Source organism: Lontra canadensis, unplaced genomic scaffold, assembly GCF_010015895.1.
Source record: "Lontra canadensis isolate GAN:19392208 unplaced genomic scaffold, GSC_riverotter_1.0 scaffold10, whole genome shotgun sequence".
NCBI lineage: Eukaryota > Metazoa > Chordata > Mammalia > Carnivora > Mustelidae > Lontra > Lontra canadensis.
The window spans coordinates 24,148,882-24,164,422 of NW_022631004.1; positions in this window are offsets into that span (position 1 = coordinate 24,148,882).

A 15,541-nucleotide genomic window follows, 5' to 3' on the forward strand; every position below is an offset into this window, starting at 1 on the left:
AACTGAAATCTGAAAATCAGAAAGATTATACAAATTTTAACCTGAGCTATGCCTCTGTGCTTTTCCAATATGCCCTTGTAAAAAGCATCTAATCTGGAATGCAATTTCTCATCTGAAAAATGAAGCAACAGTCTGAGCTTGTACACTACAATGGGAAAGGTGAGGGAAAGGTATGGATATGTAAGGAAAGGTTTGCTTGAGTGTATTAGCTTGTGCTGTGATATGCTGTATAATAAACAATCCTTCCAAATTCCCATGGATTCCAACAACAAACCTGTATCCTCGCCTGCGGGTTTGTAGGTCAACCTTTCAGCAGCATTGCACCAAGTTGGGTTCAGGGCTATGTCATGTCTTTCTATTTTAGGACCCAGGATGAAGGAGCAGTAGGAGGCTAGACCATGTCCTTCCTATGGGAAAGGGAGAGAACACAGAACCTTCACCATAACAGCAAACTTCTGCTCACTTTCACTGGCCAAATCTGTTTGGCCATCACATGGCTAAGCCCTCCAGTGGTGTGGAAAAGTCTACTCCTTTCGTAGGGGAGAGGAAAGAGAGGGAATATATGCTCCACAAGAATGCCCCACTGAAAAATTATTTTCAGTTTCGCAGTTTGTATCATTAGTCATGAGCTCTCTGGTTTCAGAGAAAAGTAATCAAATGAGCCAAATACTTTTTAAAATTCCATGTTTGTCTGGAAAAGATGGCATACTATTTGGAACAATAGAGCACTCAGACGAGAGTCAGGAGACACTTGTCCCATTTCAGTGTTACTATTAGCTCATTTTATGAAGGCAAGTCCCTTCACCACTATGGGCCTGTTTCCTCACTGTTACAAAAAGAACTTTTGACAAGGTGGTGTTCACGGTGCTTTTTAGCCTGCAGTGGATAACCTTTACGAGTAGATGTTTAACACTGCTCGGAGTACAGAGTGATAGTCAGCTAATACTTGCTTATTAGAGAAAGGCTCAATGCAAAGGAGGCAAATGTAAAAGGAAAGCTGCTCAGTTGGGGAAATGTGTGTTACTAGCGGTTCCCAGCCCAGCCCCCAGCACTGCTTGAGTTGTATGAATGAAGCCTGCATCTTACATGATAGACTTGCCCACACAAGCATTAACTCAATTGTGGATCAATTCAGAGCACCTGCTTTGAGACTTCTAATTTGGGATTCATATTTGAAACTATTGTTACATATTACAACATGTAGATCAGAAGTCATTGGAACATCCCGAGTAAACTCAGTTTCAGATGCTCTGGAAGACAGCTGTCTCTCCCTTTAAGGTTTACCTGAAACCTCTGAAAGTAAATTTCACAAACTTTACATACCCTAGATTTTTTAACAGACCACCCCTTATATGCCCACAAAATTTAGTGAGAAATCCATCCAAATGATTACATGGGATGCCCTTAGACACTAACAGACAGCAATTGATTTCTTTTTTTTTAAATTCCAGATTGACTGTATTTCCAGAGCCTGTCTTGTTTGGAATAAGGGGTAGGTGGGGGCAATGGAGGGCATGCCACTGGATGGGAAACATCAAACTCTTAGCTGGAGAACGAATGTTGCTTGCACATTTGAATAATAAAGCGACCTGGCCCCTCTCTCCTTCTCAGAAACAGAAAAAGAAATTACACTCCAGAGTTAATGCCTGAAAGCACTCTGACATTCATAACTTCTTGAGAGAGCCTTAGCTCCACGATAGCAAGCTGTGAGCCTCAGGACTCCCACATCCCTGCGTTTCAAAATTTTCTGTCAAAGAACTCTGATGCCACTGAAGTGCTTGGATGTGGTCTGAAAACCTGCTACCCTTACACTTTCTTTGCAGATTCACTTTTTTCTTTCTTTTTTTTTTTTTTTTTTTTTTTTTTTTTTTTTTCTCTCTCTCTCTCCCCCCTTTTTTTTTTTTTTTTTTTTAAGTGCCCAACATGGGGCTGGAACTCACAACCCTGAGACTGAGTCTCATGGTCCACCAACTGAGCCAGCCAGGACCCCCTTTGCAGATGTGCTTTTAATCTTTTCATGTTTAAGTGAAACCTACATTCACATTTTTAGTATATAAAATACTGCCCTGCCTCGCCTCTCCTCAAAATACTTTGAATAATACTGAGGCAATGTAAGTGTTCTGCTTATCATGTCTTCCAGCCACACACACAGTTTGGAACATTTGCAACCTTTATGACTTCTGATGTGACAAATCAGATTTTCCCCAGAATTTCAGAATTAATGTCTTGATCTGTACCTTAAGGATCATAGTACTTTATCTACATAGTACTTTATTCCTTTTGAGAGGAATAAAATGAGACAGCTGGTAGAACAACCAGCGAAGCATCTGGCACACTGAGGGCAAAGCAGCTGTCATCCACACCGTATGACGTGCCCACCGCCACATCCACTGTTAGCTCTGACACCATTGGGGTGTTGGTTTGCCAAGTTGGAGAGCAGCCTTGTGCTCTGCAGTGTGGTTTGCATTTCTGTCTCTGGTGGAGGGTAACTGAATTGTTCCCCAGGAAGGTCTTTGAGATCCTTCAGAACTTCCATCTTATCCATCAAACAAGTTCCTGCCCCCAAAGAACGCTTCACTGTATCACCTCCTCTGTACAGCACTCCCTGCAAACCCCACTCCAGGAATACTCACCCAGTCGCAAGATTCTGTCCTCATGGTGGGAGACTAGGCCTTCTCCCATAGCAGGAGATGGTTGTATTGTCAAAGCAAACAGTAAAGTCTGTCTTCATGGTTGAGCTGGTTTTACTCATATTTCTGACATCAAGTATGTGGCTTTTACTCCTGACATCAACCAATTCTGATATCAACTGGGTATCCTACAATTCAGATCAATTCTTATACTAACTACCTCAAATTAGCACCATACTTCAAAGGCCTATGGACTCTGTCCCATAAGACTGTCCTGAATTCGGATACCAGTCTCAAGTGGGGTGCCCAGATCATTTACACTTCTGTCCGACTTAGAAACAAATTTGGGGTTCCCATCATCCCCCTCAGGTTTGACAATTTGTTTGAATGCCTCATAGAATTCGGGAAAACACTTCACTTACCATGAGCAGTTTGTTATAAAGAATATAACTAGGGATAGCCAAATGGAAGAGACACACAAGGGGAATGTACTAGGGACAAGACACACCACCCTCTTGGCACCTCAGTGTCATAATTAACCCAGAAGCTCTCTGAACCCCATAGTTTAGGGGGGTTTATGGAGCTTTCACTATGTAGGCAGGATTGATGAAATTGCTGGAAATTGCTTATTAACTCAATCTCCAGCCATTTTCCCCTCCCTGGAGATGGGATAGGGGCTGAAATTTTCAAGCTTCTAATCCCAGGTGGTCTTTCTGGTGACCAGACCCTACTGAAGCTATGACCAGTTGCCATCCAGGAACTATCTGGGGCCTGCAAAGAGTTGCCTCATTAGAACAAAAAAGGCTCCTATCACAATTATCACTCAGGAAATTCCATAACTTTTAGGAGGTCTGTGCAAGGAACTGGGAACAAAAACCAAATGTCTTTCAATGATATCAAAATGGTCATCATTTTCATCCAGTGAAATGGACAGAGAAGGTAAATGACTCCTGATTCCTTCCTTACATGTTTCTTGAGTGTTTAAGAGCAAGAAGGGATGACATCAGCACCTCCCTGCTCCACACCTTAGACCTTCAATTTGTTTATTTATTCAACATGTTAGGCAGAGAACTTCTCAATTTTATTCAAAGTAAACATTTACTAGTACCTATTTTGTGCCAACAATGTGTTAGGAAGATGTTAGAAATGTCATGAAGAAGAAACATAAGAAGAAAGTTATGAAGAAACATAACTTCTGTCTTCAGAGAACTCCAAGTTTAGTGGAGGAGACAATCAGGAAAACCTTACCACTACAATAGAGGTAAGTGTGGGAGAAGCCCTTTACTGAGCGTTGGGTAAAGGAAGCTCCCAGAGAGTTCTTCCTGGAAAAAGGGCTGCTCCCCCTATGTGACTTATGAGGGAGTAGGAAAGAAAAGGGGGGGGATTTATTTCTGTACTCACATAAATGATCAACAATGCGATGTAGAATCAAGCAATACCAATCCTGGCAGTAGCCTTGTGCATCTTTTCTGATCTAAGTGTTGTTCAAGGTCACATAGCAGCAAATATGAGTCCAATTAAAAGTTTCGGATGGAAGTTTGTACTCTTTGGTCAACCTCACTCATTTCCTCACTCCCTCTCTCTCCTAACTCCTGCCCCTGGAAACCAATCTACTCACTGTTTTCTATTAATTCTCCTTTTTTAGATTCCAATATAAATGAGATCATACAATATTTGTCTTTCTCTCTCTGACTTACTTCACTTATCACAATGCCCACCAACGTTGTCACAAATGCAGGATTTCCTTCTTGTTAATGGCTGAATAATATTCCACTGTGAATATATAATACATTTCCTTTATCTATTCATCTGTTAATAGATACTTATTGTAATCATCCTGCAGTATATATGTACATCAAATCGGCACATTGTACACCTTAAACTTACACAATGTCATATGTTAATTATATCTCAATAAAGCTTGAAAATTCTTTAATTAAAAATAAAAATAAACTTAAAACTTTTTAAAAGGTTCAAATCCAAAAATATACCAGACTACTCTAAAAAGTGAGGTTTTTGCTCATACTTTTGCTCAAAACATGATTGTACTTCAAGAAAGAGACTTTAATCTGTCTGTCTGTTTTGGTCTTGGGATCATCTTGGTCATCTCTAACTTTCCATCAAAAGGACAGCTACAATTTATTGACAGCTTATCACTTGCTTTCTCTAAGTCCTTTCATATGTTTTCTCTTACACAAAGACTTGGAATGAAAAACCATTGGGGCAGGATCACAACTACTGAATGTTTTTGCTGCTGAGGCTCCACACACAGGATTGGTACCTCGATTCCATTTGATGTTGAGCAGGACACACAGCATAAAGAGTCAATTTATTCAACTACCATCCAGTGAACAAGCATCTCCAAAGATCTAGGCACAATCCAGACTGACAGCACACAGTTTAGCAAGGGCTCAGACTGTGAATATGATAATGACATACTGATAGAACACAATGTCTTTACATATTTAGAGGAATGCAGTATGGGAGTTCAGAGGAGGATGCAACATTAGTATATGTTCCTGACTACTCCTAACTAGATGACAGGCTTCAAGAGAACAGGGACCTATATCTATCTTGTGTGCCATTCTAGCCTCTGTCCCTAGAACACAGGAAAAACTCAATAAAGATTTGTTAAATAAATCAATGAATGAATGAATATATTTTATAAATGAGGAAATAGATGCCCACAAAAGGATGTCATTTGATTTGACCAACGCCCCCCCCCCCCCCACCAGGGCTAGCCAGAGAAATCCACACCCAGGTCTCCAAACTCCTTCTAATCCAATGCTCATCACAGTAGATCAACTACCGAAGGTTCAGGAAAATTTTCCAAGAATCTCAGGCTCACTGCTTCATAACTAGGCTGGATAAACTTATAAAAACATACATCCTGGCATTGGACATGGCTGACTGTATAATTAGCTTATTTCCTACCCATATGGAGCAGCTCAGCTCCTGTGCCTCAGTGGGGAATTCCTCGTATGTTGCTAGGGTCGCCTTCTGGGATTACATCTTCAGAGGTGTGCAGGAGGAGGAGTCGGCTGTGCTGATAAATGAATCAGAGAGACAGGAGGAAAGCTGGCAGAGTCCCTGCAGGCGAGATGGATGGGGGCCCGAATTGTGTTATAGCTCTCCTCCCTTGGCCTTTTCTCCCTCTGACCTGAAGTGGACCCAGTGAGGAATTAGTGCCTGTTTCTCCAGAACTTACTGCTTAGTCATAATCCTCCATCTCAGGGCTGTTGTGGGGTGTAGGGGGGATGGCATTGAAGGAGGGCGGTGCAGGGCGAGAGAGGGAGGAAAAACCAGCAGAAGGAATATGGGAAGAGGACAGAAAAGGACACAAAGATGTCTGGAAAAGTTGAAGGGCCAGCAAAGCCTCTTTAACTCAGGTTTCATAAGTCAAGAAATATTTATCACCCTTGTGAGTCAAACCTCTGAAAATCAATAGGGCTTGAGAGTTGCCTATATTGATCTGAAAGCCTGAGATGTATTGAAATATTCATGGCTGGTTGTATGTGTTCAGAGAAGGCGTTGGGGGAGGGGCCTCTTGCCGTGAGGGAGATGGGTAGGTAGATTTCTAAGTAAAAGCCATTCGCATTTTCATTAAAAATAGATTAATTCTATTAGTTGGACTAAAACCTCACACTTAAAAGGAAATGAGCTTGTTTGTCAGACAAACAAGCCACTGGCAAACCCAGAAAAAAGCATTTATTTATTGCTATTTAATAGCAGAAGAGCCAGGGAGAGTAGATAAAATTAGCACGGTATCCCCAGGGGGGATGCAAGGGGCTGCTTTGTTTGCAAAGGCAATTTGGACACTGCTGCTTTGATCTTCACTTTGAGCATTTGAACAGGCATGTTAGTATCACTCATTTCACAAGAGAATTGGGATTCAAGTTTCCCCAACAATCTAAAAAGCAGTACATTAGAAGGGGGTTGTCTGCCTGTAGTTTCAGAGTCTCAATACCCTTGATACTAATTTGATGTGATGCATTTCACCAGATGTGTCTACCTGAACGATAACTGATGCCCAGGAGACTGTGGTCCTGCTTGAGAGTATTAGACTTGGGTTTTTCCTCCTTCGAAAATGATTGGATGAAGGCATCCATAATTTAAAATCTGCATATAGATATGACATATGTTACAAATATTTGAGAAAATTCATGCAAGGAATTGAACAACAACAACATATGGGAAATCAGTTCCAAATAACAAGACAGAATTAAAAATAATCTGTTACCTGTAGCTACTCTCCTCTTATGTTCCAGTGCAACCGACAGAAATGGTGCCAAAACCCGACTCTTGAAAAAAAGAAGAGGGGGGGGAAAAAAAACACCCCAAACCCAACAAAGCATCATGCTGTGGAGCAAGCATTTGGGAGTCTGAAGGGAATGGCAGATTGGTTTAGATTCCAGCAGGGCTCATCATTCCCACATTCTTCAGGTGTGAAGATGGTCCTACAGAAAAAGAAGCAGTCCTGGAACTGGATGGAGGGTGTATCAGTCTGCCACAATAGGACTTCAAGGAAATCAAACCATTCTGAGCAGCTAGGGCCCATGTTATAGGAGACAGCAAGTGCTATAGGCCCTCTTGGCTTCAGTGAAATTCAATTAAACTCAAACTTAAAAAAACAAACAAACAAAAAACCAAACCATGTATAGTGGAGCCAGCCCTGTCTTCCCTAAGCAGCTATTTCAGAGAGATAGTGAGGCTGGCTCAACTCTCCAAACTTCCCACAGCTTCATGGCACTTTCCTTTCTGGGATTTCCGCCATATTGCTGTCACATGGCAACAAAGTTGAAGAAGGCAACAAGAGAAGGATGTAGAATTCCCTTAGTTCTGGGAGGGCCTTTACTGATGGGAGAAATCAAATGTCTATCAGAAAACAAGAATGACTATAATACCACTGTTTCTTCCAGTGAACGTGCCATCCACCAATGTCGTGTCACCTTCCTGCAGAATTTACAAGGTGCTTTGTAATCTCCCCTCCTTATTACTCTTCCCAGCGTATATTAGTGCTTTTATTGTTACTCCCTTAGATGAAGGAAGAGGAGTACATAAACACTTTCCCAGGCTCTCACAGGAAGAGTCAGCATTAAGTTCTGATCCCTACATAGCTATTTTGCTGCTAAAGGAATGCACTTTTCTCTCTCTGTGGGCCGGCCCCTCTCCCCAATACACAGAAGAACCAATAACATCCTGTTACCTAGAGACTTCCTCATCGCCTACTGAGATAGTGGTTGTTAGAAGCAGACAACATGCTCCAGGAGCATGTTCTCGGAGATGAACTTCCAGGGTGCCATCCTAGGCAATCTATAATGCAGGGTCTGGTGATATCACTTGTAGATTACAGCTTCTCCTACTACTCTGCCCTTGCCTTCCCTCACAGCTGAATGCTTTCTCAGAAAGAACGGGGGTGGGGCAGAAATGCTCTGAGTCCAGTGATTGGGTTTTTCCTCTTACCCATACCCGGCAGAAGTTTTGGAGATGGAAGAGATTGAACAAAACCACTTTTTGTCTAAACCTTGACAACAGGCTCCCCGCTTCGGCCCTGTCTTCCTCATTTTCAGGCTCTTCTTCTTCTTCCAACCCATCATCTGTGTTTCCATTTCAGTGGTTACATAGCCAGTCATTTGAGGGACACATGCTTGTTCAACCTCACATCTGATTCCTGATGATCTCTACTAGTTCTAGGTGTGGTGTTTTAACCAAGAGTCCATAAATAAGGTAGCAGAGGGCCTACAACTCTCCCTGAAATTGAATGTAAAATGTAAAATTTTCTTTAAGTGTAAAATTATGTGTTTGTGTGTGTGTCACTGCACCTTTTTTTCCAAAGAAAAAGGACCATAAACTCCATTATAGTCTGCATCCCAGAAAAGAGGAAGAATTATTAATATATAGCACAAAGTTCAAGCTCCTTATCATGGCGTTTGGGGTCCTTCATGACTCATCTCTCATTCTCACATTCTTCCTCTTCGCTTCCAGGAACGAACCATGAGTCTTAGGTTGGTGTACAAGCTGCTTCCTGTGCCTATAATGCTATTCCCATCCTCCTGTTCCCCCTCAGGAAAAAGGTTCAGATGTCCCTCCCTCCCTCCTCCTTTCTTTTCTTTCTTTCTTTCTTTCTTTCTTTCTTTCTTTCTTTCTTTCTTTCTTTCTTTCTTTCTTTCTAAATTATGGTGTGTTAGTCATCATACATCAGATGCTCCTCCTGTGTCTCCCCTGAAGTCCCAAAGCATTCCTTGCTTTCCGTTGTGGTAGCACTTGTCACACCATGGTGTAATTCCTTGTTTATTTGACTATCTACGTGCTGAACCATGAGCTCTTAGAAGCTGGGGCTGTATTTTTTTTTCCTGAATCCCAAGCACTTAACATATGTCCTCAAACAGTAGATATTCAGCATATATTATAAAACCCACAATAACATGGTATGTGATGCCCCAAAACTTCAGTTGTGCAAAGTGTCATCTCTTATTTGTTTAAGATTAATGAAACGACCGGGTAGATTTTACACAGGTGACCAGCTTGAAATTCTGGAGGTATTCTAGGAGTCAGGCTATGCAACCTGAATCCTTTCTGTGCCCTGCTGTGGTTTGGTGCCACCTGATGGTAATTCTTCACTCTGGCTTAAATATTGATGGAGATGACTCTGGGTCTGTAAATTGGCATTTTTAGGACAGTAGAAAGGATTCAAAGAATTTCCAGTTAGTTAGGATCTGTTTCGTTGAACAATGTGAGTGGTTTGGGCTGGGAGAAAACTGAGGATATGATCACCCATCCTCCACCCCCAGAGTGAGGTTGTTTATTTTTTTCTAGGCCTGCCTCATCCCCTGCTCCCATATCATCCATCTATACCCTCCCCCAAGCAGATCAGAACTTGAGCTCCATTTGAGACATGAGCTGGGCAAAGGACATGAGCTAATCACCAATCCCATGACAGCTACATTTGTGTATGTATGGAGGTATTTTACTCTGTTTGCAGAGACCATACAGGATTAGTGGAAGCCATTTAATTTGAAGTCTCATTTTCCTCCTATTCCTAAGCTCTATCCCCTTGAAGAGAACATACAAGGACAGAGGAACATTCTCATCAGTCTCTGGTTCTGAGCATCCTCAGGTACCCGTCCATGACCTCAGTGGGACCTCAGCCTGATGGGATATGCATTTTTGGTGACACCAGCCCACAAATCCAGCCTTATGCATCATGTCTCATTCCAAAAGCCTGAAGGCTCTGTCTTCTAAAGATTCCTAAATCAGGGATAGAGTAGGTGTGGGGAAATCATCCACTCTGTTCTCTACCAAGTATTTCATGTATATTAGCTTACTTAATCCACACAAAACACTGTGAGTTAAATATTGTTATTCCCATTTTGCATAGGATAAGATGGATGCTGAGAAACATTAAATAACTTGTCTTGTGCCAAGAGTCAGTGGTCGGGATTTGCATAAAGACTAGCTGATTTCAAAGGCAATGTTTCTCCACAATGAAGGCAGAATGTCATAATGTTAGGCAGCTGGGGCTGTGAGGTCAGGCTGAGTGACCCACTAGCTATGTGACCTTGGCCAAATTTCTTACCTGCTTGGTGACTCCATTTCTTGAGTAAAATGGGGAAAAGGAGTTAATACACATAAAGTGTTTAGCACATATTTCAGGACTTAGTCAATGTAAGCCACTACGGTGATTATAATAGATGTCTGAAAATTTGGTAACCATATTTTCTAAACAAAACTTTGGACAAATATTCTGACATGTAAAAGTGAATTTAAGTGTTGGACTGTTTATCAGGCCAGAACACTGGACTCCATCATAGCTCTAAAAGTGACCATCATACCCCTATTTTAGAGAGCACTGACTGGCATTTTCTTTCTACTTGAGACATTCTGTATATTCACATTTTAAGCTACAGAAAAGCATTAGGATAATAATATGAAGAGGTTTTTTTCCCCATTACAATAACCTCTAAATCCCTTTCCTCATCAATATGCTGGTAGGCACATCTATTTAATATGTATTCTTTCTCCTTTTTCCTCCCAGTGCTTCTTCCCCACACTCAAAGTGATTATTCTGTGTTTTCATTAAGAACATTTTCCATTTGCCTGTCCAGAAAAGAGCTTCTCAATGTGATGGCATCATTTCCTGCAGAGAGGAGAAGTCTCTCCATTTGCAACCAATCACAAGGCCAGATTCAAACAAGAATTAACTTCCAACCCTTCTTTCTCAAACAAAAATGAGAAGGTCAAAGGCTGAGCCTAGAGACAGCCTCCTCCCACTTCTGCATATAAATTCCAGGGCTTTTTAATAAAGTCTTACTTGCAATTTTTTCCTCTGTTTCTGTTTTATTCCTCTTATACTCTAATTTAGTAAAAATAAATCTAGCACCCTGGGGGAAAAAAAATATATATATATATATATGTTTATAAAAAATAAAATTATAAAAAAATAAAAATAAAATAAATCTAGCAGCTTCATGTCTCCTAAAATTCTTGCAAGGCTAATATCAGAGGCTGTGCCTCATGATGTGATGGTCAGTTTCATTAAGATGTATTATTTTAATATAGAGAGATCTAACTTATTTAATAGACTTTTATTAAGAATATACAATGACTGGACTATGACCGCAGACTAGAATAGTGGATGAGTAAAGCTAGGTCCATGCCTGTGAGAAGCTCAGATCAGAAGTTTGGAGAGTAAGTAGATATATTCAATGTCCCATGGAAAGGGTTGCATGAGACATAGGAACTGCAAGCTGTAGGAAACAGAGAGAGCTACTCACCGCACTAGGAAAAAAAGCTTCTGTGATATTGTGATTTATAGGAAGAAATATATACTTGGTCTTTGTCCAGTTTCTGAGTCAGAGCTCCTAAAACCCTCGGAATTTCATAAGTGATAAGAGCAATGGGAGCATCTTCTGTTGTAGTGATTCCTTTTGTCCTTAGTTTTTGAAATAATTCCAGAGCCATAAAGGTGAAAGGAGTGTCTTGTTACTTATAAAAAACCCCTTTGAACCATACTTGAGTTTATGTTAATGAGGTGACTTTTGGAAACCCACTAAGGATGGGGTTGATTGTCAGTGGAATTATGATTAAAGAGTTGGAACTTTCAGCCCCATCCCTAACCTCCAAACAGGGGAGAGGAGAGGATGTTGAGTTCAGTCACCAATAGCTGAAGGCTTAATCAATCATGCTCGTGTAATGAAACCTCCATTGTAAAAAAAAAAAAAAAAAAAAAAAGCAAAACACAAAAGGATGGGTTGGTTTAGAGAGCTTCCAGGTTGGTAAAGCACTAGGAGGATGGCATATCCCAAACTTCACCAGGATAGAAACATCTATGTTGGGAACTCTTCCAGGCCTTATTTTATGTATCTCTTCGTCTGACTATTGATTCATACCCTTAAGTATTCTTTGTAATAAACCAGTAACCCAGTAAATAAACTGATTTCCTGAGTTCTCTGAGCCACTGTAGCAAATTAATTGAGCCTGAGAAGTGTATCATGGAAACCTCTGATTTATAGCTAGTCAATCAGGTGACAACCTGGAGTTGTAATTGGCATCTAGAGTGAGGGCAGCTTTTGGAGACTAAGCCCTTAACCTGTGGGATCTGACGCTATCTTGCAGTAGGTAGTGTGAGAATTAGGTGAAATCTGTGGGACACTCAGAGTCCACTGAAAATTGAAGAACTGTTTGATGGTGTTAGAAAAAAACAGCTTCTTTATAGATCCTGGATATCAACCTTTTGTCTGTACTGTCATTTGCAAATATCCAGGATCTATAAAGAACTCCTCAAACTCAACACACACAAAACAGATAATCATGTCAAAAAATGGGCAGAAGATATGAACAGACACTTCTCCAGTGAAGACATACAAATGGCTATCAGACACATGAAAAAATGTTCATCATCTCTAGCCATCAGGGAGATTCAAATTAAAACCACATTGAGATATCACCTTACACCAGTTAGAATGGCCAAAATTAGCAAGACAGGAAACAACATGTGTTGGAGGGGATGTGGAGAAAGGGGAACCCTCTAACACTGTTGGTGGGAATGCAAGTTGGTGCAGCCACTTTGGAGAACAGTGTGGAGATTCCTCAAGAAATTAAAAATAGAGCTTCCCTATGACCCTGCAATTGCACTACTGGGTATTTACCCCAAAGATACAGATGGAGTGAAAAGAAGGGCCATCTGTACCCCAATGTTTATAACAGCAATGGCCACGGTCGCCAAACTGTGGAAAGAACCAAGATGCCCTTCAACGGACGATTGGATAAGGAAGATGTGGTCCATATACACTATGAAGTATTATGCCTCCATCAGAAAGGATGAATACCCAACTTTTGTAGCAACATGGACGGGACTGGAAGAGATTATGCTGAGTGAAATAAGTCAAGCAGAGAGAGTCAATTATCATATGGTTTCACTTATTTGTGGAGCATAACAAATAACATGGAGGAAAAGGGGAGATGGAGAGGAGAAGGAGTTGGGGGAAATTGGAAGGGGAGGTGAACCATGAGAGACTATGGACTCTGAAAAACAATCTGAGGGGTTTGAAGGGGCGGGGGGTGGGAGGTTGGGGGAACCAGGTGGTGGGTATTAGAGAGGGCACGGATTGCATGGAGCACTGGGTGTGGTGCAAAAACAATGAATACTGTTATGCTGAAAATAAATTAAAAAAAAAAAGAAAAAACAACTTCACAGAAGAGACAAACTTCTATGAGCTGGTCTTGAAACATGAACAGAAGTTTGCTACGATTGATGTAGGAACACTGAGGGAATCTGGCGAGTAGAAGAAGCAAATGTAGGAACAGAGAAAGAGTATCTACACTTGGCAGAATATAAAATAACTTATATATAAGTTATACATATGTCCATATATATATGTCCACATATATATATATGGATAAGAGGTTGAGTTTTCTTTGGAGAGACTATGGGGGCTCTAACACTAAGACGTAACCCGTAACACTGAAGGATCATTTCTTTAAATGAGAGTGAAGGGCCAGATTAGTGTTATTTGAGGATAAGTTATATACAGACTCCTTCTCACAGGGAAAAAATTTGCAAACACACAGTGTTGACTTAACATTTTTATTATGTTTTACACAAATATAAAATTAGGTATGACTTCTTATAAGTATTAAGTAACTACAAAGTCATATTCACAAAGTAAATAAAAACACAACTCAAAAGACAATGAAAGTCATTAATTTAAGATAATAAGTAATGTTGTGTGGCAGAAACTAAATTGTTATCCCCAACATGAATGGGAGCTGAAGGCTACAAACTAGTTACTTCGGGGTTTGATATGTTTATATTTCTGTGTGCTATGTGATGACAAAATTCTCATATCACTTTCCTCTTTTAAAATTACTGGAAACTTTCATTCATACAGTATGCCATGATAGTATTTCATCCTAACTTTATGAAATGCATAATTCATCTATTAAAACTGACTCTGTTCTTTTTCATTAGCCATCTGTTAGAATATATCATTTCCAACATGTCAAATTAAAGTATTAATTTATTTTCAAAAACTATAGGGAAAAATCATAGTCTATGAAAGTGTCTTTTAATTGTAAATTATCTTTGGCAAATAAGTCTTGTATTTATTACTTGTAAAGAATTCAGTGTGAGTAAACAGAGAACACAAGTTGGTAGCTGTCGTTATAATATTGGGACCTGCCAACTTGCTCTCACACAGATAAGGCCAAGTACAAGTTCCCTTTGGGTTGTTCCCCCCACCAAAAAAAAAAAAACAACACCATAAACACTGTCCTAAGATCACATAGCTCCAGATCTGTATTCAGATGTCCTGAATATTCTGAAAATATATTTATATCACTATTAAAATAAGAGGACAAAATTCTAAATCTCGTAAAAAAGCTTGTAGGCTAAGAATATGTTTGTGGATCCCAGGAGCCTGCTGAACCCAGTTTGAGGTAGGCTGTGCCAAATGATTTTAAAGATCCTTTCCAGTTCTGAAGTTCACCCATTATCCTTAAAGTCAGAAATTATAAACAGGCAACCAAGTTGAGTCCTAACCAAAACCATCAGGTTATCCAAACTTGTCTTCTGTGCCCCCAACCCACCACTCCCTCTTCATGCCCATGTCTTCCTCATTCCCGGAATCTCAGAACTCTGTCCTCACAAAAATCTGCTCTTGGAAAAGAGCAGGATCCTGGCCCTTCATGTCTGAGTGTGGATTTAATTAATACCACTTCTTGCAAAGATGATACACAATTAGCTTGTGCCCTGTGTTTTAAATGTTTCTTTTTCACCTCTTATTATTAAGCCCCAATGCAGGCATTTCAAATATCCATAAACAAGTCCAGGGGGAAACTGTTTGGTGGGGGACTACAGAAAGGCTGGGAGGCATACCAAGGAGGTGGCGAGCCCTGGGGACATTTCAACCCTGAACATCTGGAGTCTGAATCACATGAGTGATGACAGCGAGAGGCGCACAATTATAAACTGGGCAGATTTGAAAATTGATCCTGAATCAAACAACCACTAATTTTCCTGGTCCCCTCTGGCAATCATCCTTTCAAACCACTCAGAGCTTTAAAATATGAAAATAATGAACTCCTAACACCCCTCCTTCCTTTCCTTTTCCCTTTCCTCCAGCTTCCCAAGCCCCTCCTCACAGAAACCTTCTGGTTGGCTATCTATATTCAAATTAAGCTTTTCAAGCTGTCCCCTCAGTAAGTTCAAGAAGAGTTGATCCCCCCACCCCACATGCACACACAACTGCTGCTAAACTATAATTGCCTGTTGTATCTTTTACCCCCTTTTGAATAAGTGGTGTTAGATTTGCCACTTTGGCTAATCCTCAGGAATCTGACCTGTCATTACACAAACTTCTAAAAATATCAGCTTGCACTTCACAGTTTCCATTTTGGTTTCATGTAATTCC